The sequence below is a fragment of the Bos indicus genome, chromosome 10 (genome assembly GCF_029378745.1).
Source record: "Bos indicus isolate NIAB-ARS_2022 breed Sahiwal x Tharparkar chromosome 10, NIAB-ARS_B.indTharparkar_mat_pri_1.0, whole genome shotgun sequence".
Classification (NCBI taxonomy): domain Eukaryota; kingdom Metazoa; phylum Chordata; class Mammalia; order Artiodactyla; family Bovidae; genus Bos; species Bos indicus.
Genome location: NC_091769.1, coordinates 60497511 through 60515808, shown reverse-complemented (window position 1 = coordinate 60515808; position 18298 = coordinate 60497511). Strand labels below are relative to the sequence as shown.

The 18298-nt window shown below is 41.2% G+C and overlaps 1 protein-coding gene across 1 annotated transcript in view; it reads left to right on the top strand.

Annotated features, from left to right (window-relative positions):
• DTWD1 (DTW domain containing 1) overlaps positions 1-18298 on the top strand; it is a 92843-nt gene that overhangs the window by 23121 nt on the left and 51424 nt on the right. The window contains exon 5 of the transcript XR_011568902.1: positions 5664-18189. The gene's annotated coding sequence lies outside the window, so the exon portion shown is untranslated. The remainder of the gene's footprint in view (positions 1-5663; positions 18190-18298) is intronic.

The following is an 18298-nucleotide window of genomic DNA, read 5'->3' as shown; positions in this document are numbered from 1 at the left end:
GGATTGTTGGTACTGTCTTTCTATATTTCATATATATGCGTTAATATACAGTATTTGTCTTTCTCTTTCTGACTTACTTCACTCTGTATAATAGGCTCCAGGTTCATCCACCTATTAGAACTGACTCAGATGCATTTTTTTTATAGCTGAGTGCCAGAGTCCAGCTCCAGCAGCCAGGGAATCAACCTGAAGAGATGGGCGGTGTCGGCAAGAAACGAGGCAGCCTCTCAGTTTTCTTGGATTGCCTATTTGTTTCAAGCTTAAGATTCTCTTTTATACTTTTACAAAAGCATTAGCTCAGAGGTTTGACATTTTCAGTTCCCCCTGACCCAGATTTTTTGTCTCCATAAATCATTGTTGCCCCTCCAAAGGAGTTCCTGCCTCAGCGATTTTCTTATCTACTTCTTCTCATGTGTCCTTGTGAATACACTGTAACTCATGCTAATGTTTGGGCTGCATACCACATTCCTCAGTTTATTTCTTATCTTTCTAAATCCTGTTGCCCCTAGTATCCTAAGCTCACTATTTCTTAAAAAGGGCTTCTAGCTATTAATATCTCTAAAGTTCCTAATCTCTATAAGCTATAGTAGAATATGCTAACATTACAACATTCCTTAAATCTTTAGTTTCTAACTATTTTAATTATTCCTAAGCCCTAAATTCAGCAAACTCCTTTGCCATAAACACTTTCCTCACAAATAGGCTTCAGATAGCAATCCCTCCCATGGCCTCAAGCTGCAGCCTACAGGCTTATCCTGGAACACTCTTTTGCAAAAGCCCTTGAACAAATGTCAATGATAAACTTTATGAATTATTCTTTGAGCACAGCTGCAGAAGGCTTTGTGCCGTCTCATGCTCCTCTCAAGAACAATAAGCACCTTAATATTCTTTTCAGTCAACTCAGCTGAGGAGACGAAAAAACAAGTCAGAATTACAAGGCCTAACTCCTTCATCCCAGGTCCATGCCTGTGGGACAAAAAGAGGGAGTTGGGGCTGTGCCTCTATTTTGTCAGTAATGCCTAATGCGGCCCCCAACAGCTGAGTAATATTCCATTGTGTATATGTACCTTAACTTCCTTTTCCATTCATCTGTTGATGGACATCTAGGTTGCTTCCTTGTCCTAGCTATTGTAAACACTGCTTCAGTGAACATTGGGGTACATGTGTCTCTTTCAATTCTGGTTTCCTCAGGGTGTATGCCCAGCAATGGGATTGCTGGATTGTGTGGCAGAGACTCAGTTTTTTAAGGAATCTCCACATTGTTCTCCATAGTGGCTGTACCAGTTTACATTCCCACCAACAGTGTAAGAGGGTTCCCTTTTCTCCACACCCTCTCCAGCTTTTATTGTCTGTGGACTTTTTGATGATGGCCATTCTGACTGGCGTGAGATGATACCTCACTGTGGTTTTGATTTGCATTTCTCTAATAATGAGTGAGTTGACTCATTGGAAAAGACTCTGATGCTGGGAGGGATTGGGGGCAGGAGGAGAAGGGGACGACAGAGGATGAGATGGCTGGATGGCATGACTGACTCGATGGACGTGAGTCTGAGTGAACTCTGGGAGTTGGTGATGGACAGGGAGGCCTGGCGTGCTGTGATTCATGGGGTCACAAAGAGTCGGACACGACTGAGTGACTGAACTGAACTGAATAATGAGTGATGTTGAGCATCTTTTCAAGTGTTTATTAGTCATCTGTATTTCTTCTTTGGAGAAATGTCTGTTGAGGTCTTTTGCCCACTTTTTGATTAGATTGTTTTTTTGGTATTGAGCTGCATGAGTTGCTTATATATTTTGGAGATTAATTCTTTGTCAATTTTTTCATTTCCTATTATTTTCTCCCATTTTGAAGGCTGTCTTTTCACCTTGCATATAGTTTCCTTCATTGTGTAAAAGCTTTTTAAGTTTAATTAGGTCCCATTTGTTTATTTTTGATTTTATTTCCATTACTCTGGGAGGTGGGTCATAGAGGATCTTGCTGTGATTTATGTCAGAGGGTGTTCTGCGTGTGTTTTCCTCTAGGAGTTTTATAGTTTCTGGCCTCACACTTAGGTCTTTAATCCATTCTGAGTTTATTTTTGATGTGGTTTTAACCATGTTTCTATGTCATCACCTTGAGAGTCTGACAGCCACAATCTTATTTTATATGTAGTTATAGTAAATAGTATTCATCTCATCACATATTTATTATAGAATATTATGTTTGATGGAGAAAAAAATCTCCTTTACCTGTGCTGTAATTTTCACACTAAATACTTGGCGGATTAATTTAGTGTCTGTAACCTCATTGTCTTTATTCAGTAATTCTGCTAAAATGAGTGAATAGCTAGTCAAAAAGCAACTCTTTGTTTTGGTCTTCTTTCTAAATGTCATTTCTAAAGTAAGAATGGAGTTTATTTTTTCCGCTTAAGGAGATCTCCCAGAAAGGCAAAGAAATGGAAAAGAGGAGGAAAAAAAAAATAGGGACTACTCCATGAGGTCCTTTATCTAAGAGTACAGAGAGAATGAGAATCTTAAGGGGCAAGTTTTCTTTTAATCCCTAAAACTGGAAGACACAGGTTTTTAGAATTTAAAAAGGCAAAAACTAAGGCTTAACATCAAGGAATTGCAGAACACCACAGATACAAAGAAAATAACCATAGTTTTCAAAGAGAAAAGTCAGGTCTTACAAAGGTCAAGAAGCATGGTGTCAGAGGACTTCTTAACAAATATTGGAAAGTAGAAGACATTGGGATGATGACTAGAACTCTAGAGTATCACTCAGAACTCTAGTGAAAATGATTTGGGTTCTGTTTCCAGTCATATAATCAATGGAGTGTGAGTATACAATAAAGATAGACAACATCTCAAAAAACTTACCTCCCATATATCCTTTTTGAGATAAAGATGCTTAGCAAGATACTGGAGGATGTTTGCCAGCAGAATGGAGAAAGAAACCAAACCAAAAGGGAGGAGAGAGCATCAAAAAAGCAGCAAAGGAAAGTTCCAGGATTCTTCCACTCAACACAAATTCTTGGTTGTCCACTATGTGCTGTGTTCTTGTCTAGGTAGTGGATGTAGCATGTCAGTGCCTAGCACGTATTAATACATGCTAAGAAGGAAAGTAAAGCAGAGTAAGAGACAAACAGTGGCTGATGTAGGAAAGGGATGCTATTTTAAATAGAGTTGTGTGGGAAAATCTCAAGGTAAAGCCAGAGACCTAAATGAAGGGAGAAAGCAAGTCATGCAGATAACACAAAGAGTAGCATTCTGAGGAGAGGGAACAAGTATGTGCAGAGGTCCTAAGTCAGCAACATGCTGGGCATGTTTGAGAAATAGCAAGGAGGCCAGTTTAGCTGGAATAAGGGAACAAGGTAGAACAGGATCATAGTGGAGTGGGGATAAGGGAACACATCTTTAGTGCCTTGGAGACCATGGTAGATGTTTGGATTTTACTCTGAGGGAGATGTGAAGCCACTGGAGGATTTAAACAAAGGAGTAACAAGATTTATTTCTGATTCCTTTGTGAAAAACAGACTATAAGAGGGTAAGAAGCTAAATTGGAAGATTAATTAGAATACTGTTTCAGTAGTCTATGTGACAGAGAAGGCAATGCACTCCAGTACTCTTGCCTGGAAAATCCCATGGATGGAGGAGCCTGAAGACGGCAGTCCATGGAGTGGCTGAGGGTCAGACACGACTTCACTTTCACTTTTCACTTTCATGCATTGGAGAAGGAAATGGCAACCCACTCCAGTGTTCTTGCCTGGAGAATCCCAGGGACGGGGGAGCCTGTTGGGCTGCCTTCTGTGGGGTCACACAGAGTTGGACACGACTGAAGTGACTTGGCAACAGCAGTCTATGTGAAAGATGGTATTTGCTTAGACAAGAACAATTGTAAAAGGAGAGTGGTAAGAGATGGTCAGATCCTGGATATATCTTGAAATTAGAAGCAAATGTGATTTGCAGATGGATTAGACTCTGGTGGCTATGGGGATGCATGAGATAAGGGGGATCCCCTTCCAGGAAAGACCCTTTGATGAGCTGCAGGGAGTGTGGAGGAAAGAGATTCTCTAGCTCTCAGCACTTCATCTGCAGCAGCTATAGAAGACACTGTACCTGAGATTATACCTTCCCTAGATCTGAGGACTAAGCACTAAGTGGGGATGTAAAACCCTTGCCATTTCAGCCTAATGCACCACATTGTGTTAGGCAAAACTCACTCTAGAGCTTCCTCCTTGGCCGAATCCGCTTCTTCCCCTTCCCTTGACAAGTGTTCTCTGATAAACACCTGTAGCCCAAATTCCATCTCAGGATCTTCAGAGAACCCAACTGTAACATTTGATCCCAAGGGTGGTATAAGCTGCCAGTGAGGACTCCATCACGTGTGGCACATGGAAGGAACATAAGGAACCCCTGGCTCAAGGTGGCAACTTTTACAACTAGTAAAATGAGAGGGTTTACCTGTGGAAGAGAATGAACTAGTGAGTGCAGGGTATCAGGTATTTGAGACTCATGAAGGAACTCAGAGATTGAAGAATAACAGAATTGGGTGGCTAGATACCACTGATGCTTTATAGAAAGTGGGTCCCTTTAGTTGCATACAGAGCTTATCTGGAATGGAATAGCCTGAGTGGCTGCACTGGTAATTGTCCTGGGAGAAGAAATACTGGAAGATCAACCATAGGAAGTCTGGAATAGAGGCCCGTTGATGGACATATTGGCAATGAGTGTGAGCATAAACAGTGAGGGCCTTCGTATCACGTGTAGCACTCACCAGAGTGCCTCCACTATTGAAGGGGCACTAAACAATAAAGAAGACATGAATAAATTGCTCAGTTGGCATCATCCATTCTGCCCCAGTCATTGGCCAATTGGTGCTGGCACTTGAGCACATGAATGGAGTGTCCACTGGGGAAGGGGTGAAGCCTGGACGTGGGATGAACTGATCAAGGCTGATTTAAGTCCTACTGACAAATGCCCAACCTACCAGCAATAGAAAGAAATGCTGAGTCCCCAATATGTCACTGATCCTTGGGACCAAGTGTCAAGTTGGCTATGTTGGGCCCCCTCCAACCTGGAGTGACTACCTGTTTCTTGTCACTGGATAATCACATATTCCAGATACGAGGTTGCTTTTCCTGCCTACAGAGCCTCAGTCAGTACCAGCATCTGAGTGTTTATTAGATTCACTAGCATGGGATCTCACATAATGTCATACCAAATTAGGGGACCTATTTTTCTAAAAAGGAAGTGCAGGAGTAGACCAGTATCCACTGATAATGTCACATATCTTACCACCCAGAAACTGCCAGCCTAATAGAGCCTTGGAGCAACCTGCTGACGCTATGGCTGAATACCAGTTCAGAAGCAATACTCTTTAAGAGTGAGGTGCCATACTCCAGAATGTATTATATTATTGGATCAAAGATGTTTATATGGCACTATTGCTTCAGTACAAAAAAAATATGGATCTGGAAGCCAAGGAGTGGAAGCAGAAGTGTCCCTTATCCCTTAAAATCACTTCTAATAACCCTTAAGGTGCCACTTGTGCTTCTTATCTTTACAACTCTGAAGGTCTTTGTCCTTAAAGGGGACACAATTTTTCTAAGAGATATAGCAAAAACCCCTTTGTAATATAAGCTGCAGATGCCATCTGAGTACTTTGTGCTTCTTGTTCCCAGGGACCAGCAGGCAAGAAAAAGAGTCATCTTCTTACCTATCTCAGAGGGAGATGGAGCTCCTACTATGAGGTAGGAAGGAGTGAGTATGGAGCCCAAGTGACACACTTAACAAATTGTGACTGTCATGGCTTCCCAGGTGGCACTAATGGTAAAGAACACACTAATGCTGGAGACATAAGAGACGCAGGTTTGATCCCTGGGTTGGGAAGATCCTCTGGAGGAGGAAATGGCAACCCATTCCAGTGTCCTTGCCTGGAGAATCCTATGGACAGAGAAGCCTGGTGGGCTACAGTCCATAGCGTCACAAAGAGTTGAACACGACTAAAGTGACTTAGCAAGCATGCATGAGTAGGCATAACAACTTCATCCTGAGGACTGCATGGTGGCAGAAACTCAGGCCCTTCGGGGAATGAGGGTTTGGGTCACAACACCAGGTAAGCCCACAACAGTAGCCAAGATGGAAGTGGAGGGTGAGAGAAATCTGGAATTGATAGTGGAGGAGGGAGATGACGAGTATTGATTGTATTCCACAGTCTTACTACAACAGTAGGGATTGTAGTTTGTCACACTAGCTTCTATCTTTTAAGTTCTCCTGAGGAAAAGAGGCCCCTTCAGTCTTATAGGAGCTGCTCCCTAAACATACATGGAGTAATAGACATTTATGGAGCAGGTGGTGGATTGATAGCAAAAAGACATGCTACCCAGATTCGTTTTCAAGAAAGGACTTGCTGCCTGGCTGCAAGGAATGAGGTCAGCTGTCAGCTTTTTGAGTCTGGCTCAAGTGCAGAGAGCCACTTTGTTTCAAGTCCTGCCCTTCCCACATCTGGTGACTGAGTGAGATCAGCTGTGTGCAGCTGCAGAAGTGACCCCAGCACACATGGGGAGCAGAACATATAAGCAGTCACACAGAGAATTGCAAGGAATTGTAAATAATAGTTATTAATTTTAAAACACTGCATTTTAGGGTGTGATTTGTTATTCCACAACAAATGAGAAGGAAATGGCATCCCACTCCAGTATTCTTGGCCTGGAGAATTCCATGGAAAAAGGAGCCTGGTGGGCTACAGTCCGTGAGGTTGCAAAACGTAGGATACAACTGAGCGACTAACACTTTCACTTTCAACAGATGAGCAATTATCTGGAATGGTGTATAATCATAACAAAATGTAGAAACGTGGGTACCGGCTTTAAGACTAGGCAACAGGTAGGTATTGGAGAGTGGCAAGAAAAATGTTAATGGAGGCTGAAAGGTCAGTGTGGTAAAATATAGTTCCTCCACCTCTTGATAGCCACATCCTAACCCCCAGACCTATGAATATGTTACCTTATGTGGTAAAAGGGACTTTGCAGATGTGATTAAAGAACTTGTGTTTACTTTGGATTATCCTGGTGGGCCAATATAAACACAAGGATCCTTACAGTGGGAGAGGGATACATAAGAGGGAGTCAGAGTGATGCAAAATTAGGACTCAGCCCACTGTCTTTGCAGATGGATAAGGGGAACCACAAGCCAAGGAATGTGGGCAGCCTCTAGAAGCTGGAAGAGGCGAGGAAATACATTCCTCTCTAGAGCCTCCAGAAAGGAATATAGTTCAGCCAACATATTGATTTTATTCCTGTGAGATCAGTGTTGTGTTTCTAACCATCACCGACTCAAGTTTGAGCAAACTCCAAGAGAGTGAATGACAGGGAAGCCTGGCATGCTGTGGTTCATGGGGTCGCAAAGAGTCAGACACGACTTCGTGACTGAACAACAACAGCCTACAGAACTGTATAATGATAAGTTTGTGTTGGTTAAGACTGCTAAATTTGGTGTTACACAAGCAGGAGAAAAACAATACAAGTGGTTAGAAGACAATTAGCTTCGGAGAGTAGTGAACAAACTCTTAGTAGAGGATGGGAAAAGGCAGTAAGGAAATGATCAAATGCTGGAGAATGTAGGTCCTGAGTTATATGGTAACAGTACACTGGGAAATACTTTTGCCTGCCATAGCACAGAAGATAGAAAATGCACTTTATGGTGAAAGTGCCAATTAACTTTCTATAGCTTCTGATGATAACGCACAAGAAGAGAGAAATAAGCTAAAGTAGGAACTGTTCAGTTTAAAAGAAGTATTTAGAGGAAATATTTCCAACCCAGTGCTTGTCATTTCTTAGGAAAAAAGAAGAATGACTGGCAGAGCCAGAATCCCAGAGGGAGGGGCCAAGAAGCAAGGCGAGGGATGGATTAGGAAATCACCAGCAGAGGGAAGGACAGAACCACAGTCAAGCACTATCCCGTGCCCTCAGTGTAGGGACCCTCACAGCAATTTTAGTTTTGTGTCTCCCACTTCCCTGAGCCCCGTCTAGACTGAAGTGTTTGTGTGACTTTTCTTTTTCTTTCTTATTTTTAAGGAGTTATATTTATCTATTTAGGTCACATCTTGTGGCATGTGGGATCTTAATTCCCTGACCAGGGATCCAGCCCGCACCCCTGCTTTGGAAGGTGGAGTCTTAACCATTGGATCACAAGGGGAGTCCCTGTGTGGTTTTTCTATACTAGGAAATCTGGACTGAGAGAAGCCAATCTCAAATAGCTGCACCTGAGGAACAATACCTGAACTGTTTTTGACACGTCTGGACCTGATTTAGATGATGAGATGCTGAACTTGAATGAATGATGTCATGGGGTGAGACTTTTAGGATACCGGGTAAGTATAGTTTTGCACGTTAGGTGGGACAAGAATTGTAGCCAGAAGTTGGACAATGATAATTGTCAAAGATGGCCCCTAAATAATTCTTTCCCTATGTCTACAGACATAACTACTCTTTCCTTCAAGAAATGGAGTTCATTTTCCTTCCCCTCAGTCTAGGCTGGCCTTGTAACTTACTTTGACCCGTAAAATACGGACAAAGTAAGTCCTGACAGTTTCTGTTTTCATGTCATTGGATTCCCGAGCCATTATATTAGGATTCCATGCTGTCCTGCTGGAGAGAAGGACCATGTGGAGAATCCCTAGAGAAAGAGGCCATGTGGGGAAGAAGTGAGATGCCCCAGTCAATTGCATTTTCAAGGCTTCAGACACATAAGGGAGGTCTTGAACCTGCTAGTTCAGCTTAGCAACCATCTCAACGCAGCCATGTGAGTGGTTCCAGCCGACACCATTTGAAGCAGAATGACCAGCCAATTCACAGAAACATGATAGATTTTTAAATCATTTTTTAAGCCACTACATTTGGGGATGGTTTTTTATCTAGTAATAGATAATTGATAAAGCAGTCTTTTTGTTTATAGAGGAGACCTTAAGTGAAAGACTTAGGACAAAAAGACCTGTAGAGAACTGAGGGACTTTGAGGAGCCCAGCAGGTTCCTCTGTCCATGGGATTCTCCAGGCAAGAATACTGGAGTGGTGATCCATTCCCTCCTCCAAGTGATCTTCCCGACCCAGAGATTGAACCCTGGTCTCCTGCATTGCAGGTGGATTCTTTACCGTCTCAGCCACCAGGGAAGCCGAAAAGGTCTTACAGCCTCTTATTTATTCTAACCCTGTGACTATGCTTTACTGTTGGTTCTTTTGGCCTTTGTCTTTGCTTTGAGATCATTTATGACGTTGCAAATATTTTTCTAGCTGATAAAGTTGGAAATAAAAAATGGTAGAGAATACTTCACAGGCTTCTGGTTGTGCTAAAAGTTTATAAGAAGATATGGAATATGAGATATTTTTATTATAAAAAGGTTTGAAAAGTTAATATTACATTTTTAACTTGAATATACATTAAACTTAGAGGTAATATGTTTTGTTATTAAATGTGTTATAAATATTTATGTTATTATAATACAGTACAGTCATAAGAAGCATCTATGAACATTTAACAGGTACACTTCCCTGGTGGCTCAGGTAGTAAAGAATCTGCCTGTGGAGACCCGGGGTTCGATCCCTGGGCTGGGAAGCTCCCCTGGAGAAGGGAATGGCAACCTACTCCAGTATTCTTGCCTGGAGAATTCCATGGACAGAGGAGCCTGGCTGGCTACAGTCCATGGGGTCGCAAAGAGTCCGACACAACTGAGAGACTAACAATTTCACTCTCATGAACCTTTAATAAACAACTGTTAATTTCTAAAGCAGACACTGTGAGTGAAAGTTCTGGTTAAATTTTTAGAGTGAACGCTAACTATTAGCTTAAGAAATAAATTATGTTTGTCCTATATGAAAGTGTTGATTCCAACTGGTTCTCTGCTGGGAATTCAAAAAAGCAACTCAAATATGTATGAAAGCATATCTTATTTACTCTTGAATACCAATACGATAATGTTTACAATCTTATTATCAAGAGCAGTGGTTTCTTCCAACACATGTATATCCTTGCTGCTGCTAAGTCCCTTCAGTCGTGTCCGACTCTGTGTGACCCCATAGACAGCAGCCCACTAGGCTCCCCTGTCCCTGGGATTCTCCAGGCAAGAACACTGGAGTGGGTTGCCATCCTTGACACTGCTGCAAATAGACTCAAATCTTCTAATTATTGATGACTCCTTTTTCTTTAATTGATTACATACTTTGAAATTTTATAGCTACCTTGAATCTTAAGAAAAAATTGCTTTGTTACTTTCAGGGCTTTTTTTAAAGTCTAATGGATTGGAAAGATAATGGAATTTTTTAGAGTCTAGATTTCTTCTATTTTCAGAGAAGATTTCCTAGTTTTTTTATCACTCATTTTAGAGGATTTGTTCCACAGAGATACGTTGTTAAATGTTTGCTATTGTAAAACCCTTTTTTCCTTCAATTTCTCAAGTAAACATTGTACAAACATTTTAGGAAACTCTAGAGAAAATTTTAATAACACCTAATAAATTCTTATTTAGGAAGGAAGGTAGGAAAGAGGGAAGGAAAACACGGTGAACCAAGTAGCCTAATGTTTTATAATCTTAGGGGTGGGAAATTCTTTTTTTTTTTCCTTTCATGATACATTTCCCTGAGAACATTTGAAACAACAGAAGTCTTTGTTGCTTTTGGAAAATACTTTTGTAAAGTTAAAAATATTTTCCAGATTTAAGTCTGAACACCTCAGTTTATTTTCACAATGGGAATTAAGAAGCTTTTCCAAAAGTAAATTAATTTTATTTCTTAAATGAAATCAATGTACCAAGATATTTAAAGCTGGAACATGGTATCTTGAGAAGCCCAAGCTAGCCTTCTAGAGATGCTGCAGATCTTTGGAGGCACTACATGGAAAGAAAGGCTACACAGGGAATAACTGAAATACCCTAATCAATACTACCAAAGCCCCAGACAAGTGAGAGACACTTTCTTGAATTTTCTCCCTTGTCTATAGCTACCATCTGAATATAGCCACAGTAGCAAACCTGTGTAACATCACTTGAAGTTAACTATAGAAAATGGTTTAACTGGATACCACATAACTCTATATTAAGCAAGCAGATAGTTGACTGAATTTTTTTCAGTGCCTAGTCAATGATTCTGTTGTATGTGAAAGTAGTTATACTTGAGAGCCTTGATTCTAAACAAGAAAAATGAAGGTTTGCTAATCATTGCTTTTCCTCTCAAGGTTGCTAACATTAGGTCATTACATTTACTGTGCACTTTAAAAATAATCAGTAGCATATGGCTTGTTGAAGTGAGTTTGCAAATTGCTGACAAACACCTTTTTATAACCATATATTAGAAATAATAAGAAATATTTTCTATTTCAAATTTCAGTTCCCTAAAACACATAGCATAGTTTGTATACCATTTTATAAGAAAGATTTTAATTATGGGTTATTAGACAACTGACTGTAATTAAATAATAACCAATTAGTCTTTTAGGGGCAGTGTACTTGGATTAAAAAGTTGCTGCCTTTTGTGTCTACCTATATTAAGAATTTTATCCCCAGGTGCAATGGATTGATTGTTTCTGTCCCTATCCCCAGCTCTCCTCAAACTCATGTGCTGAAATCCTAACCCCCAATGTGATGGTGTTAGAACTGGGGGCCTCTAGAAGGTGATTCAGAGAAGGTAATGGCACCCCATTCCAGTACTCTTGCCTGGAAAATCCCATGGACGGAGGAGCCTGGTAGGCTGCAATCCATGGAGTCGCTAAGAGTCGGACACGACTGAGCGACTTCACTTTCACTTTTCACTTTCATGCATTGGAGAAGGAAATGGCAACCCACTCCAGTGTTCTTGCCTGGAGAATCCCAGGGACAGGGGAGCCTGGTGGGCTGCCGTCTATGGGGTCGCACAGAGTTGGACACGACTGAAGCGACACAACAGCAGCAGAAGGTGATTAGGTTGTGAGAGTGGAACCCTTATGAATGGGACTCCGTGCCCTTTTAAGCAAAGAAACCGAGAGGTAATATCTCCTTACATTTGTCAGAACTATAATATATCCACACCCTGAACTGATTGGCATGGGCAGCCCAATCAGTATTTGCATTTAAGCTGGATTGACTTCATTAAAGGGATATATTATCTGAAGTCACTTCTGAATGATGTTTTAAGCAAAGACGTAAGGAGGAAGGGGATGGGTATTGGATAAACTAATATTTTTCAAATTTCAGATCTCAATCCATTAATGGATCATATGGAATGTAATTGATACTAAAAATGAAATAAAATGGAATCAAATAAAGTAGAAATAATAAGCTCATCATACTTGGTGCTAACATGGTTTATGAAATTTATGTTTATCTATGTGTATATTGGGTCATGCTGTAAAATGAATTTCTTGGTATCAGTTCAGTTCAGTCGCTCAATCGTGTCTGACTCTTTGCAACCCCATGACTCGAAGCACGCCAGGCCTCCCTGTCCATCACCAACTCCCAGAGTCCACTGAGACTCACGTCCATTGAGTCAGTGATGCCATCCAGCCATCTCATCCTCTGTCGTCCCCTTCTCCTCCTACCCTCAATCCCTCCCAGCATCAGAGTCTTTTCCAGTGAATCAAGTCTTCGCATGAGGTGGCCAAAGCACTAGAGTTTCAGCTTTAGCATCATTCCTTCCAAAGAAATCCCAGGGCTGATCTCCTTCAGAATGGACTGGTTGGATCTCCTTGCAGTCCAAGGGACTCGCAAGAGTGTTCTCTAACACCACAGTTCAAAAGCATCAATTCTTCGGCACTTAGCTCTCTTCACAGTCCAACTCTCACATCCATACATGACCACTGGAAAAACCATAGCTTTCCTGATATAGACTCATGCTATTAATATTTATATATTGCTAGGTTGATTTGCTAATAATTTGTTGAGAGTTTTTGTATTTCTATCCATGTTGCATATTTTTATTTTCACAAATACAAATATCCCAAACCTCCTCCTACTACATTTATATTTTGTAAATAAATTAACTTTTTGACTTAAATAAAATTTTAAATAATAATTTTAGATTAAAAAAAACAACACTCATGTTTCTCTCTCCTGAGATTCATATACTCACTCCTTATACTGAAATTGCAAATCATTTTTACCCACCAGATCCATCTATACCTAGTCATCTGAGGATCCTTTGGCAGTCTTCTCATTTTCTTCAAAGTCTTGTTCACCCTAACTGGTCAGACTGTATACCTAGAGACAGAGCAGGCTCCGCCACTATAGATGGTCTCCTCCCTTTCCTCCTATAAACTCATGACTTCCAGGTAGCAGCGGGACACAAAGATGGCAGCTGGTCCATACAGATGTGCGCAGAGCAATCACCTGGGTCATAGTCCATGAGGACAGCCAGTCACAGGAAGAGATGGTTGACCAAGGGCAAAAGGCCCAGCAAACACTTTGGGGCAGGGTAGGCATACCAGCGAGTCACTAGTAATGGGAAACTTTCTTCTTTGCTGTTTGTTATGGTGGTGAAACCATATCTGGCTCTGTTACCAAGTCTGCAATCATTTAGACAAAGCCAGCAGATAGGCTACCAGGCAAGTCTATATTTTAATGGCTACGTCCCCTAATGTACTTATAATACATTAACAGGACATAGTATATCTCTTTATTTTCTAAGTTGTTTTTGGATCTTGGGCATATTGGCCACGGGATGATGCAGGATATTTTTAAGGATTTTTCCCTAAGATTTTACAGTGTTAAGTAAAACATGGGGAAGGGTTATAGGGGTATGAGGAAAGAAAGGCAGTAATAAAAATTGAAGAAAGGGAATGAGCAAGAGAAGGGGCCAGGGTGAGAATGAGCGTGTGCATGAGACTAAAGGCTTGGCATATTTTAAGCCTGAGATCAAGATTATTTCTTAATTGAGGCTCTTTCATGCAAGAATCAGTCCTTAAACTGCAAATATAACTATACTGGCTCTAGGTAAAACTGTTTAGAAGATAAAGTCCCTCCACGATCTGATCTCAACTCTACTTCATTCTCACCAACTGCCACCCTTTAGCATATACTTAGTCTTCATCACCTTTGAGTTTCTGAAGAATACTAGGCTATGCCGTGCCTCTGTGCCTTTAAAATTTTTATTCCTTTTCCTTGAAATGTCTGGTTCTTGTCTTTGCTGTAACACCTCTTCTGTGACTTCCTCCCAGACCATAAATTCTGTAAGAGTTAATAATTCTTCTTATGCAAAACATTATGTGTAGTACTTTCATTATAACAAGTAATTGTTGTATGGTAATTATTGGTTCTGCATTTGTTGTGTCACTGATCTGTGAGTTCCTGTGGGCACGGCAAAGTCTTACTTGTCATTTTGTCATCTGTTATCACTGCCTGGTACACCATAAGCTCTTAGAGAATGTTGGTTGATCTCAATCAAATAGAACTGTAATAAGAAGTCACTGTACAGCCTCTCACTATGTAGACTTATGTTCAAATATGCAGCTGTGTTGTGCTATTATAATTTATCTACTCTGGGAAGAAAAAAAATCGAACAACATTATTTTAGGCAGATAGCTGGGTCAAGCAATCATGTTCTGTTTTTCCATTGGGATAAGGATATCCCAAAGGAAAAATATATTGAACAGAATCCTCTTACATCAATTTTTTATATTTAAGGGAAAAAGGATTTGCAAAATTTTCCAAAAGTCAGTTAGAAAAATTAAGCCCCTATGCAATGTGATACTTCTAAAAATAATGCCCAGAGGAACAGCAGTTCTAGAGAATAATAAATCCAACTGTGGCTAGATTCCATCTTCATTTTGGAAACAACCACAGCTGTGGCCAGCCCCGTCAGACAGTGGAATGCAGTTGAGAATTTGATATGGGGGAGAAAGGAAAGGGAACTAGGTTTCCTGCTCTGAGGCAGTTGGCACAGAGTCCCTGGTTCCTCCCCTTCCCCCCATCCACTGTCCCCAGCTCTCTCCTCCTCACCCAGGAAGTACATGGGTGATCTGGACAAGGTCTGGCATTTGGATTCTGTTTGTACTGTGGGGGACATTGCGGTAAAAGGGCTTGAGAAAAACTAAGATGACAGTGTTATATTATACTGTACATCTCTAATTCTTCCAAGTTTGGACAAGTATCAAGTTAAGCCACAGAGAAATGCTTTCGTTTTCTTTAAAAATTTCTATAAATGGTATTTTGCAATTTATCTGAGACAAAAGAAGCACAATGGTTCCAACTTCATTAAGCTTTCCTTTCCCAAAAGTTTGACAAGATCACTTGCCTGCTAGAAGTGACACACTGGTCTTAACTGACAATACTTCATGGAGAAGATAGTTTCCAGTGCTATCTTATACATTTACCTTGTACTCTCTGCAGCTCTCCTGTGTCCTTTATTAAATTATAGAAGCTCAAATAGCAAAAGCGAGGAAGCTATTAGCAACTACATGAAAGTGGCATGTCTTCTGTTAAAGAGCCACCAGGAAAACTAATTTATGACTGTTAGTCAGGATAGTGGTTACCCTTAGGAGGAAGGGTTGGCGGTAACTGGAAGGAGACATGGGGAAGACTTCTGGGGGTGCTGCTCATGCTCTGTTGCTTGATCTAGGTGCCTGATTACATGGCTGTTCTTAACTAGTGAAACATAATTGATCTATACCCTTATGATTTATATACTTTTCTGTGCGTGTGTGCATGCTCAGTCACTCAGTTGTGTCCAACTCTTTTTGGCCCCCTAGACTATAGCTTGCCAGGCCCTCTGTCTATGGGATTTTCCAGGCAAGAATACTGGAGTGGGTTGCCATTCCCTTCTCCAGTTGAAGGTAAAAGTGAGTTGCACAGTCATGTCTGACTCTTTGTATCCCATGGACTGTACCCTGCCTGGTTCCTCTGTCCATGGAATTCTCCAGGTGAGAGTACTGGAGTGGGTTGCCATTTCCTTCTCCAGGGGATCTTCCTGACCAAGGAATCAAACCCAGGTCTTCTGCTTTGCAGGCAGATTCTTTACCAACTGAGTCACTAGGGATGCCTTATTTCAAAAAATAGTAATGATAAGAAAGGTATTAGGCCTGTGTTGGTTCAAAATGTAATACTTAGCCAAAAGAAAATAAAGACCAGTAAATCCAGATCTATATAATAATATACAGTGAGTCCCTTGGACATCAAGGAGATCAGGCCAGTCATTCCTAAAGGAAATCAACCCTGAATATTCATTGGAAGGACTGATGCTGAAGTTGAAGCTCAGCATCTACTTTGGCCACCTGATACGAAGGGCCAGTTTACTGGAAAAGACCCTTATGCTGGGAAAGGCAGGAGGAGAAGGGGGAAACAGAGGATAAGATGATTGGATGGCATCACTGACTCAATAGACATCAGTTTGAGACAACTCCAGGAGATAGTGAAGGACAGGGAAGCCTGATGTGCTACAGTTCATGGAGTCGCAAGGAGTCAGACACAATTTAGTGACTGAACAACAACAACAGTGAGTATACCCAATAGGAGTGTGTGGGATATACTAAGGATGGAGAAGGTCGCCTGCCATATTGTTTAAGGATGTTGAAGCCATCAAGCCCTCAGCCACGGCAACCACCTCCAGCAGTGTACCCTGAGGGGATTCAGGATGGAAAAGAACATGATACTGACCCTTGTATAGTTAAGGTGCGTATCCTAGGAATGATTTCAGTGGGCCCAGGCTCTTGCAGCTTCCCATACAGAGAAAAGCATGCTAAACATTAGCTTGAGATGTCTAGTTTTCTTTAATTAACAGTAATCTTTTATTGTTCCAACTACTTGATCTTTGTTGCAAACACCCCTGTATATCCTGGCTCCTCCCTTCCTCTTCAGAGCAGTCCCTCAGAGCTATCTGAGCTTAAGTCCTCAGGAAGTCTGCCAAATAAAATACAATCACCAGATTTTAGATTGTGTATCTTTTTCAGTTGATGATACCTTTTAGTAAGAGATCATTTGTTTACTTTTGGAATAGGAGGCCCAGAAGTCCAGATGAAGAGGACTGTTTCTTAGTCAGTAATAGGCAGGAAAGGTTCTATCCAACTCTTGTTGCCACACTATCCAGATCCTCTTGGGTCATCTTCATATTTATTACTGAACAACTTTATAAGAAATATAGGGCAGATATTATCAACCCATCATTAAAAAGGGGGAGCCTGGGGCACATACTATGTTAATAATTTGTTTAAGATAATAGAGAAAGTCAGTGTAATAGAATTTCCACTTCATACATGTCAATATGATGCATCAAAGACAGCAAATCACTATGTTCAGTTCTCTCTTCGATATCAAATCAAGAAATTGCTATGATTATTGAGGGAAAGCCTCATTTGGACCCTGTTGATCAAGGCTATGGTTTTTCCTGTGGTCACGTGTGGATGTGAGAGTTGGACTGTGAAGAAGGCTGAGCACCGAGGAATTGATGCTTTTGAACTGTGGTGTTGGAGAAGACTCTTGAGAGTCCCTTGGACTGCAAGGAGATCCAACCAGTCCATTCTGAAGGAGATCAGCCCTGGGATTTCTTTGGAAGGAATGATGCTAAAGCTGAAACTCCAGTACTTTGGCCACCTCATGCGAAGAGTTGACTCATTGGAAAAGACTCTGATGCTGGGAGGGATTGGGGGCAAGAGGAGAAGGGGACGACAGAGGATGAGATGGCTGTATGGCATCACTGACTCTATGAATGTGAGTCTGAGTGAACTCCAGGAGTTGGTGATGGACAGGGAGGCTTGGCGTGCTGTGATTCATGGGATCACAAAGAGTCGGACATGACTGAGGGACTGATCTGATCTGATCTTGATCAAAACTTTCTTGGTTAAGCTCTTTTCCATGACTAATCTTACCTAACTTTATACCTAGGAAACAATATCCATCCCTCACTGTAATCTCCTGTAGACAGGAGGATGTGAGCTATCTCAGCTCTCCTCAAATAACAGACAAAACTGGCAAGTCTGTAAAAGGACGTTTTGGTAAAAGAGGATGGTAGAACTTTATGGGATATCCCTGCTGAGATTTTTGAGGTCTATGTGAAAATCCAGCAGTGGCTTCCCACTGGGGGAGCTGTGTATGCAATCTGCCCTAGATGCAGGCAACAAGAGGATGCATTATCTGTAGAGAGTTTTCAAAAATAATAAAGCCAACTAAAGTTTTTTGTCTGCTTTTTATTATCACCATGTGCCTGAAAATCCTCCTGAGCACTTCCAGAGACTTCCACCAGACCGGAGAGCAGTAGTGAGTACTATAACTGACCCTTCTTCCCTCCTGTACCCTTGTACCCGTTTGGACATTAAAATATTAACTCTTGTACTTGTAATGCACATCCTAATTGCCAATGCACTGA